The following is a 12,509-nucleotide window of genomic DNA, read 5'->3' as shown; positions in this document are numbered from 1 at the left end:
CGAGGTTGGCCTTACTAGGATGGTAGGAGACCTCAAACTTGAAGTCTTTCAAGGGCTCCATCTAACGACGCTGTCTCATATTCAGGTTTCTCTGCATGAAGATGTACTTGAGGCTCTTATGGTCACAAAAGAGTTCGAACTCCTCTCCGTAGAGGTAATGTCTCCAGAGCTTTAATGCGAAGATGACTGCCGCTAATTCTAGGTCGTGTGTGGGGTAGTTTTCTTTGTGTTTCCTCAACTGTTGCGATGCATAGGCAATCAATCTGTCCTTTTACATAAGAACACAACCCAAACCAACACGAGACGTGTCGGTGTATATAGTATATCTGTCCCCTTTCTCTGGAAATACTAGCACGGGTGTGAACGTCAACATGTCCTTTAATTCCTGAAAGGCTGCTTCTGCTTTCTCATTCCAAGCAAACTTAAGATCTTTTCGAGTGAGTTGAGACAGCGGTCGGGCTATCTTGGAAAAGTCCCTAATAAAGCGACGATAGTATCCTGCAAGGCCGAGGAAACTCCTCACTTTAGTAACCGAACTGGGCTGTTCCTAGTCTTGTACCACGGTCACCTTGGCAAGGTCCACAACAATTCCTTCCTTGGACACCACGTGTCCTAGAAACTTGAATTCTTCCTTCCAGAAGTCACACTTTCAATATTGAGCAAATAACTGATTCTTCCTGAGAGTATCGAAGACTGCTCGCAAGTGCTCTTCATGATCCTTTCGGCTCTTGGACTATATCAAAATGTCATCTATAAATACGATGATGAATCGGTACAGATACGGCCGAAACACCTGGTTCATGAGGTCTATGAACACGGCCGGTGCATTTGTAAGTCCAAATGACATCACAAGAAACTCATAGTGCCAAAAACTGATTCTGAATGCTGTTTTTTACACGTCGTCATCCCTGACGCGCAACTGATGATACCCTAACTGCAGGTCAATCTTAGAGAAATATTGTGCCCCTTTCAACTGGTCAAATAGGTCATTTATCCTTAGCAGAGGGTACTTGTTCTTGACCGTGATGTGATTCAGCTTGCGATAATCAATACACAACCATAGGGACTCATCCTTCTTCTTTACAAACAACACCGATGCTCCCTAAGGGGATACACTAGGCCTGTATAAAACCTGATTCCATCAGATCATCTATCTGCCTCCTCAATTCCTCCATTTTACACAGAGGCATGCGGTATGTTGGCAAGGAAATGGGCATCGCACCAGGTACATGGTCGATAGTAAAGTCGATCTCGCACCGAGGAGGTAGTTCAGGTATCGTTCTGAACACGTCCATGAAATTTTGGACTACAGGCATGTCCCTAAGAGTCAGACCATCAATATTCTCCAATAAGGAGGTGTAGCAACTTATGCGGAAGGGCCAACTGACCTGAAATGGGAAAGTAAAGGCCATGCCCTCGGGTCCATGTGTCGTCACTAGTCGGGTTTCACAGTCAATCTCTGCCTTCCTTTTGGTGAGCCAATCCATGTCGAGGATGACATCGTAATGATACAGCGGGGTGACGATCAGGTCAATGCACACCGTTCTACTTCCTAAGTCTATCGGGCAACCTTTACAAAGCTTAGTAGTGTCGGAGAAGGTCCCTGTCGGGGTAAGGACTCTCACCCCAACCGTAGGAGCAGTGCTCAATCTTAATTTCTTGACTATAAAGCACGATATTATCGAAATAGTGGACCCGGTGTCCACCAATAGAAATACAGGTGTACCTTGAATATGGGCAGTGACTTCAAAGGCTAAAGGCACTGCAGTTGTTGCCTCAAATGCTTCAGTTGCAAGTGCGTGTACATGAGCTTGTTGATGACGATTCGGTTGCGCTGCCATAGGTCGTTGAGGTGGCCTATTTTGAGGTATGGTTGGTTTGTAAAATGGCTGTGCTGGCGGTGCTGATCATAGAAGTGGAGCCGAAATAACTTGGGGCAGCTGGCGGATGATCTTCTGAGGTAGCATAAAGCTGTTGTCCTTCATCTTGGTAAAACAGTAGGTGTCTGTATGGCCCGCCCTCTTACATTAGGTGTACCAAAGATCTGATCACCTCGGCTGGGTCAATGGAGCCATAAGCCTGGGAGGCGAATCTGCATGTGGCCTTTTGTCGAGGAATGGTCGGTTCGGCATTTCAGGTCGAGGTCTTGGGCCCATTAGTAAACGTGTGTGAGATAGTCTGTCTCCATCCTGCTCAGCTCGCAGGGAAATGTTCACTAGCTCAGCGTAGTTGGGAATGCTAGCGCAACACATCTTCGTATGAATATTAGGCCACAGACCCTCTGAGAATCACCGCATTCTCATCGACTCGTCTGCTAAGATCAGTGGAGCATATCTGGCCAGCTTCATAAAGTGGTTCTTGTATTCAGCAATGGTCATCCCTCCCTATTGGAGGCGGAGAAATTCACCCTCCTTTTCATTACAGTAAGTGAGGGGGAAATACTTTTCATGGAAGCGAGTCTCGAATGCGTCCCACGTCCACACGTGTCTTATGGGGGCAGTTCGTAAGATGTTGTCCCACCAAAGTCTAGCCTCCTTCTCGAACATATAAGTAACTAGCTCTACTTGCTCTGCCTCAGTACAGTGTAACGGCTTCAACATCTTGGAAAAATGGTCTAACCAATACTCAGCCTCCTCGGATCGGTGAGTTCCTACGAAAGTAGGAGGACGGAAACGCTGAAAGTGTTCAAACAAGCCACTAATGTTCATGGCTCCAGCAGGCTGCACAGGTGGCGTAGGCGGGACCATGTTCATGTTTTAGGCAATGGCCCCCACAATAATGGTCCAAACTTGCTGTTGTTGCTACATTAGGAGCATCATCTGCTCCAACCTATTAGGGGGAGGAGCCGCCTGAGGCATATGTGGAGTCGATGTAGACGCACGATTCTATTCTGGAACTGATGGTGCACAAGGTGTTGGCCCATTGGTGGGGCTAGTGGCCGACTGTGAATCCGGCATAGTCTTAATATTCTGGCCCAAGCTGGAGTCCGTATGGCTATCGCTCAGGGGAGGTGACCTGTCAATCGATCCGCCAAGTGCGAGACGTGCAATGTTCCAAATGTTTTTAAGAGGCATTCCCTATATATGACATAGGGTGTAACATGTGTGAGATTTTAGAACAACATTACTCAATTTTCTAAACATTCCACACATTCCATAACAAAGGAAGTTTCATTCATTTCATTTAGCCAAAATTGTCACAATACATGAGATGTAGTATTACATGAATCATGACAGAGAATGCATGTAAGCTAACCTAATAAAAGCTTTAAACACTAAGCACCCCAACATCCAACTAAGCCTACTAAGGTTATGACAAACAAAAACAAGAAACAAGGAAAACCATATGACAACTACAACATAGGACTAGTCCGCTGACTCTGGTGAAGGTGGAGGCACACCATTATCTTACATACAATACAGGAGAGTCTTCAGAGTGCGAGACATCCTCTTGAATTTCTGCTTTAGGTAAGCCTAATTCTCCTTGACCTCCTGTCTCAGGGCGGCCTAGTTTTCTTCAATTTTGGCCATGCAGGCTTCTAAGGCAGCCCTGTAAGTGCTATGGTTTCTAACTCCTATAATTGTCAAATTTTGTAGTGCCAAAACCTCTCTTGGAATCTGTATCTTGTGTAGCTCATCTACATAATGAAGTCTGTGCATCTCTCAAGGACAACGGTCTTTAGTTCAACAACTTCAAAGGCAAGAGTTCTCGAATTCAAGCTTTCAAGCTTCAAGAGTTCAAGATTTTCAAAGCTTCGTATAAGTCAAGACAACATTCCTAAATTTTGATAGTCAAGTTCAAGCTTCAACGTTAGTCAATTTTAAGCTTCAAGAGACTTAAGTTCAATCTTCATCTTATAACAAGATCTCAAGCTTCGTGAACTTTAAAGAACAACTATCAACTGAAGAAAAAGAAGTTTCAATGTTCATACATCATGTATAAGGTATGAATGACCTTAGATTGACCATAGGATAGGTCATTTTGAATACATAATTCAATTAATCATTTTATAAGTGAATAGACTGGTTCTCAACTAGTCTTGGACTTTATTCAACTAGTCTTAGCACTGGCTCGACTAGCTTAAGAAATTCCTCAAGTAGTCCTAACTTTGTTGCAAATTTTTAAAATTTTTTGTTAAGCCTCGACCAGTCCTGGAGACTACTCGACCAGTCGTGTAAACAGTGCTCAACTCATTCTCGACCAGTCCTGCAGCCTCGACTCAAAGTCCAGCAACTAAATTTGGTTCCACACGACTAGTCGCAGAGGTCCCTTGACCGGTCGTGCAGGGCCTACGACCAGTCGTGGTGTCCTCAGGACCAGTCGTAAACACGATTTCTTCACCTATAAATAGAGCACGAATTTCAGAGTTTGGTATTCAATTCAGGCTAAATCAATACGCCACTCTAAGAGATAAGTTGGTGATCTTTTTAAGTTATATTGTGCTCATTTAATATTCTCTTGATTTAGCTTTATTATATTTGATTTGTTATTCGTTATTCCAATCACATTTGAAGAAGGGATTGAGTCTTGGCCTTTACTTGGAATCAAAATCAAATAGAGATAGCCCAACTTGATTTAATTTAAAATCAATTTAGAATCTAGAACCATTTCTTAAGTGGTTCTTTTAAGATTCATCAAAAAGACAATATGCAGGTATTTTACATTACTGTAAATTTCTGTATTTTGGTTTCATTGAGATTGTACCAGAAAAATCTCTCTGTTTTGGTTTGTCTAAGGTGATCCAGAAAACTTAGAGTGTGGGGTTTTTGAATTGTGTAAGCCCACTTGAAAGACAAAATTGTGAGGGTTTTAGGTGAACCTTGAAAAAGCTATTTTCATAGTGAACACTAATATCCACTGTGTGAGGATATTAGGAGTGGAGTAGTTGTGTGGCTGTTTTTCTAATAGTTGGTGTACACATAAGCGAACCACTATAATTTCTGGCCTTGTGGATTGAATGTTTATTTCTTTTTGTGGATGATTGTAATTTCCCTTTTTACATTGTGGAGAATGTTGTAATTTCTTTTATACAAGTGTGGGAATGTTATAATAGCGTAGATTTCATTCCTTGCTATTTATTTCTTTATTCCTCTGTATCAGTTTAAGTTTTTGATACACAAATCGTTCTAGTAAGGTTGTCCTACCATAAACCCTTGGTTTTTATGGTGTAAGGTTGTCCTTAGAACAACATCTGTATCAACCTCTCAATATTCGTACATTTGAGGTTGTATTTAATTTCAGCATTATGGGATTGTCTACTGATATCTGTATTTAATTTATTTAAATTCTGTTGTTATTTTTTAATTTGGCATTATCCTATTCACCCCCCCCCCCCCCTTCTAGGAATATAGCTCGGCCTTTTTAAGTGGTATCAGAGCCTAATAGCTCGCTTTTTATTATTCTTATTGGATTTATTTCCTGAGCTAATCGATCTAAGTTATTTGAGATGTCAAATTTTGATAGCCTTTTAGTCACTAGGCCTCAACCTTTTAATGGCTCCAATTATGCCTATTGGAAAGCCAGAATGAGGATTTTCCTAAAATCCATGGATGAAAGCATGTGGCAAGCCACAGTGACTGAATGGACCCATCCTACCACTGAAGTAACTGGTATTGATGGATCTAAATTTATGAAAGTTACACCTTATTTTACTTTGACCACTCTTCAGAAAAATGAGAGTAGTGCCAATGTAAAGGCTTTAAATGCCATAACTTGCGCACTATCACCAGATGAATTCAAAAGAATTATATCCTGTGATACTGTAAAGCAAGCTTGGGATATTTTAGAAATGACACACGAGGAAACAACAATCGTCAAAAAATCTAAAGTTCAAATCCTCACAACCAAATTTGAGAAAATACGTATAGAAGAAAATGAAATCTTCATGGACTTCTATATAAGATTGATTGACATTGTGAACTCTATGTGGGGTCTCGGTGATAAAATCCCAGAAAGTAAAGTCTGTACAAAGATACTACGCTCACTACCTGAACGGTTCAATTCAAAGGTGACTGCGATCCAGGAACTTCGTGATACAGATAATATGAGAATAGAAGAATTAGTTGGGTCCTTACAGACCTATAAGTTAAATTTTAAAGCTCCTAAAGGTAAATCCATCGCCCTTAAATCTTCTAAATGTATTTCTCAAGAAAATAGTAATTCTGATTTAGAAAATTCTGAAGATGATATAGCCCTTTTAGCTAAAAAGTTTTATAAGATTTTCAAAAGTAAAAAGAGGGTTGATTTTCAAAAATCCAATGATAAGAAAAGATCTAAATCTAAAACTTGGAAATATTTAAAAGATAGTCAATATTACAACTGTCATGAATATGAGCATTTAACGAATGAGTGTCCTAAAAAGGACAGACCTAAAAAGAAAGGTATGTTGGCTACTTGGGATGAATCTTCTAGCACTGAAGCCTCTTCTGAATCAGAAGATTCTAAAACCAAGTTGGGTAATGAAGTTAAAGCCCTTATGTCTCTAGCCAAGTTCACATTTTCAGATAATGATGATTCAACTAGTGAAGAAAATCTTAATAGTGATCATCAAAATGAAGAAGATCTTCAAGATGCTTACAATGCCCTATACAAGGAAAGTTGTAAAATTGCGGTAAAACTAAAACTTCAGAAAGAAAGTTTTTGAAACTTAAAGAAAATTTTGATACTCTTGTTTTAAAAAAATCCCACATTTCAGATTCTTTTGAAAAAACTAAATGCGATTTAGATTTCAAAACCTCTCTTATTGAAAATCTAAAATCTGAAAATGAAAAACTAAAACTTGAAGTATCTTCTCTTTTGAGTTTAAAGGATACATAGAGGTATGCCCAAGGTGATCGTAAGTTAGAAAAACTATAATCCAAATCCAGAAAATGTGGTAACCGATTTGGTCTGGGCTACGACAAAAATATTCCTCCCAAACATAAGAATACTCCTCCTAAGTTTGTGAAAGGAGAGTCTTCAAACTCAAAAGGAAAAAGTTCAAATGAAAATTATTTTAAAAATGCTAAAAATTTTCAGTCCTTAAAACCTAAAAGCAACCATATCAACTATAAAAACTAGAATCGTAATTCTTTAGCTGAGAAAATTGTTAATTTACTTAAGGAGCTCTTAAAATCTAACTCAAAGGGTCAGTCTTATATTAATTACAAATACAAGAAGACCAACTATACTCCTAAACCCAAAACTGTAATGAAATGGGTTCCTAAGGTTACTTGCTTGGTTGCCCACACGGCCTTCAAAGCTTCAAGCCATTCAAAGTAGTACCTAGACAGTGGATGCTCAGGCATATGACTGGTGACAAAGGTCTGTTCACCAATCTTAAAGACATGACTGATGGTTCAGTCACATTTGGTGATGGTAGCAACTGTAGGATTATTGGGCAAGGTACGGTTCAACTTTCTAACCTCCCTTTATTTGAGAATGTTTTATATGTAGAAGGTTTAAAACACAACTTATTAAGCATTTCTCAAATATGCGATAAAAATCATAGTGTAAAATTTTCTAACCTAGGGTGTGAAACTTTAAATAAAAACGGTTCCATAATATTAACTGGTCGCAGAACTTCTGAAAACTGCTATATTGTAAGTGATACTAGCTCATCTAATCTGTCATGTTACATGGTCCATACCGATGAGACCGAGTTATGACATAAACGCCTTGGACATGTAAACTACCGTAACTTATATAGATTGAGCAAAAGAGAGTTAGTAAGAGGCCTACCCAAAATACAAAAAATAGATAAAATATGTGGCGAATGTTAGATTGGCAAACAAACTAGGAGTTCTCACAAAAAAGTGGATTCCAATGCCACATCTAAACCGCTTGAACTCCTCCATATGGATCTTTTTGGACCAACTAGAACGGAGAGTCGAGGTGGCAAAAAGTATATTCTGGTAATCGTTGATGACTTTACCAGATATACTTGGGTAGTCTTCTTAAGAGATAAATTAGAAAGTCTCGACGAAGTTAAAAGGGTACTTAGATGTATCCAAACTGAAAAAGAGACTCAAGTCTGTAAGATCCATAGCAATTATGGATCAGAATTTGAGAATAACGGTTTTGAGAAGTTTTACAATGATCAGGGAATATCACATGAATTCTCTACACCCAAAATACCATAACAAAATGGTATAGTAGAAAGAAAAAATGGAGTTCATCAAGAAATGACAAATGTAATGTTAAACAGTATGAAGCTCCCTAAAAATCTTTAGGCTGAAGCCGTAAATACTGCATGTTATATAATTAATCGTGTTTATACTAGAAAATCAAACGATAAAATGGCTTATGAAATGTGGTTTGATAAGAAGCCTACTGTCAAATACTTTCAAATTTTTGGTAGCAAGTGCTACATTTTACGTGACCGAGAAAATCTGGGTAAGTTTGACACCAAAAGTGATGAAGGGGTATTTTTAGGGTATGCTCTGAATAGTCGAGCATATCGAGTTCTTAATTAGAGAACCAGTGTAATTCAAGAATCCATTAATGTGGTTATTGATGATCACTTAAATACACCTGTCTCAAGTTCAGATAATGAAGATGTACTTTTAATTGATAAACAAGATTCTTCATCAAGTCAAAATAACTCTGAACTGAGAACTGTTAAAGACCATCCAACTAATCAAATTCTTGGAAACCCTCTCACTAGTGTACACACTCGTAGACAACTAGAAGATATGTAACTACGTATCTTTACATCCCAGATAGAACCAGCTAATATAAAAGAAGCTCTTACTGATAAAAACCGGATAGTTGCGATGCAAGAAGAGCTTAATCAATTTGTTAGAAATGATGTTTGGTACTTAGTTCCTAGGCCAAAAGATAAAGATATTATCGAAACTCAGTAGATTTTCAAAAATAAGTCTGATGAACTTGGTAATATAATTAGAAACAAGGCTAGACTGGTTGTATAAGGGTACACTCAAATTGAAGGCATCAATTATGATGAAACCTTTACCCCAGTAGCTCGTCTTGAATCAATCAGACTATTTATATCCATTGCTTGCTTTAGAAAGTTCAAAATTTATCAAATGGATGTAAAGAGTGCTTTTTTAAATGGCGATTTGCATGAAGAAGTGTATGTTGAACAACCAACAGATTTTGAAGACCCTAAGAAAACAGATCATGTCTATCGCCTAAAAAAGGCTCTCTACGATTTAAAACAAGCTCCCAAGGTGTGGTATGAAAAATTGAATAAGTTTTTACTAAGTCATAACTTTATAATGGGGAGTATTGATAAGACTTTGTTTGTAAAGAAACATAATGATCACATTTTAATAATACAAATTTATGTTGATGATATTATTTATGGATTTACCAGTGCTAACATGACTATTGAGTTTGCAGATCTTATGAAATCTAAGTTCGAAATGAGCATGGTTGGGGAATTGAATTATTTCTTAAGGTTGCAAGTTAGACAGCAACCTGATGGTTTCTTTATTTCTCAAACCAAATGTGCTCTGAACTTAGTTAAAAAATTTGAATTTGAGAATGGGAAAATTTTTGATACTCCTATGAGTACGACTCTAAAACTCTCAAAGGACTCTATAGGTAAGAAAGTGGATCCTAAATTATATCGCAGTATGATAGGTAGTTTGCTGTATTTAACTACAAGTCGACCTAATATTGCATTTAGCGTGGGGATTTGCGCTAGATATCAATCTGACCCTAAAGAGTCACATTTAATTGCTGTTAAGCGGATTATGCGATATGCCACAAGTTTGGCTAATCTAGGTCTTTGGTATCCACATGATACTAGTGTTCAATTAGCTGGTTACACTGATGTTGATTAGGTTGGTAACGTTGATGATAGGAAATCAACCAGTGGTGGTTGTTTCTATGTTGGGAACTATTTAGTTTTTTGGCAGAGTAAGAAACAAAGTTCCGTATCACTCTCTACCGTTGAGGTTGAATACATTGTAGTAGGTAATGCATGCACTCAGCTTGTATGGATGAAAATAATGTTAAGCGATTACAGAATTGCACAGGACTCTATGGTTTTATATTGTGATAATTCTAGTGCAATTAATATATCTAAAAATCCAATCTAGCATTCACGAACTAATCACATTGACATTAGATATCACTACATTCATGAGTTAGTGGAAGAAAAGACAATTACTTTGGAATACATTCCTACCGAGACTCAACTTGCTGACATTTTCATAAAATCGCTCGACAAAAGTAGGCTTTCTAAATTGAAATTTGATCTTGGTATGTATAATTTGAATTGATTATTCATGCATTTCTATATTATAATGTATATTCTTGTTAGTTTGAACGTTTAAATTTCAAAACTTAATGAAAAATGCACATTTTTGGCTGTGCACGACTAGTCGAGTACATACTCGACCAGTCGTGGCACAACCAGTCGAGCATGTACACGACCAGTTGTGTAGCGTGGGTTTGAACTTTATTTGGGGGAAAAAATCCTTTTTTCTTCATTTGGGTTTCTTCTCCAATGGGTCCTAGCACGACCGGTCGAACCCATCTCCATAGTTCTTCAAGGTTAGTGTTTTATTTCCATTTTCCTTATAGATTCAAGTTCATATCACTTCTTTTTCATCTTTGGAGTGATTTATTTCTTGTTTTCTTGAGGTTTTTGGGGTTTTCTTCTCCAAAATATGATTTTGAGAAAACCCACTCTACTTCTTTTGCAACCTTTTAATTTCTTGATTTCTTAGTTGCAAATGGAAGGTAGAAGCAAAAAGAAAAGTTCTCGTGGTCCTTCAACATCTAGATTGACTCCTATCACAAGGCGTCACCTTCGGTCACCCGAAGATGATCCCTCCTATGTGCGAGATTTAAGGTTGTGCAATGTTATAGTTGAACGACCTGTTCATGTTGAACTTCTTGCTCCATTTGAAATCCTTCTTCTTTCTAATCTGTAGGATGGGCTAACATTTTACATTGGAGTGAGCCGGCATATTGGTCTATTGCGCAAGTTATGTATGCATGTATTTTTGATTTTTCAACTAAAAATTTAACTTTAATTATAGCAACTAGAGAATGTCCATTTGAAGTAGACTGACATCTAATTTCTGGCCTAATGGAAATAGCTATCAATGATGAAGGTATTCCAATTAGCAATCTAGTAGCTAAACCATTTGAATCAGAAAAACGTATGCTTACTAAAACATTGTGCAATATAGATGCGCAATGGAGTCAAAATGGGAATGCGCTTACTTCAAAGTATTTGTTACCTAGATACAGGGTCCTTCACAGGATATTTATTTTAAATCTTTATCCACGTTCTGGTAACAAAACCGAACTCACCTCTTTCATGGTTTGGATTCTGCATTCCATCATTTCTGGTACTAATGTATGTCTTCCTTCTTTAATCTGTCATGACCGATGCACAGCAAGGTGTATTGGCAATTCCATATCTTATGACTGTGTTGGCCACCCATATGTTAGTGCATGTATGCTTTTGATTTCATTCAACTAATAATTTTAACTATATCAAATTATACAACTAGCGAAGCCATTTGAAGGTCAGATCGGACAAGTCAATGTAGTGTTGGAGAGCTAATAGAACATAACTGATCAATATTGAAAAGGTATTTCAATTTGAACGACTCGATATAGCTAAACCATTTGCATAAGAAGATTGAATACTGCTTACTGAAAATGCATTCGTGACCAGATATACATCGCTTATATGCATAAATATATGAGGTGCATCAATAAGGGTTACATCAGATTGATCCATCTATTCCTGCTCCCTCTTCAAGATCTGATTAGTATTTTCTAAGCTTGGTTTTGTAATAACTCTAATGATACTTGGATTTCTATTGTCTTGTGAGGTTATACTTGACTTAACTTGGTAGTACTTGGTTGGACTTGGTTAATTATGTTTGAATATGTCTTGCTTATGGATTTAATATATTGACTATCTTGATCATTTATTCCTTGATACTCTTCTTATTATTTCTTCATTATATAATTCCACTTCTATTTCTTAATTCCTTCCTTTGTCTTATTGTGACAAAAAGGGGGAGAGTTTTTAGCATGCTTTATATATGGTGATTATGGTATATTGGTATATGGCATGTGGATTGTGGATGGATTGATTGTGAATGATTCTATGGATTGATTTTGAATGATTCTATTTTGTGAAGGGGACTTAAGTAAGGGGGAGTATTGTTGGTGGAATTGATGTGAATTGATGGCTAACTGGTGCATGATTCTTTAACTAGGTTGTAACTGGTGTATATTGATAACTGGTGCATATTGATAATTGGTGCATGATTCTTTGTGCATATGCATATAATACTTATGTTTGTATGGAGTGTGTTTTGTCACAAATTTGACAAAGGGGGAGATTGTAAGTGCTATGGTTTCTAGCTCCTATAATTATCAAATTTTGTAGTGCCAAAACCTCTCTTGGAATCTGTGTCTTGTGTGGCTCATCTACATAAAGAAGTTTGTGAATCTCTCAAGGACATTGGTCTTTAGTTCAAGAACTTCAAAGGCAAGTGTTCTCGAATTCAAGCTTTCAAGCTTCAAGAGTT

This window comes from Magnolia sinica, chromosome 11 (genome assembly GCF_029962835.1).
Source record: "Magnolia sinica isolate HGM2019 chromosome 11, MsV1, whole genome shotgun sequence".
In the NCBI taxonomy this organism is placed as follows: domain Eukaryota; kingdom Viridiplantae; phylum Streptophyta; class Magnoliopsida; order Magnoliales; family Magnoliaceae; genus Magnolia; species Magnolia sinica.
Note: the sequence above shows the minus strand (reverse complement) of the source record.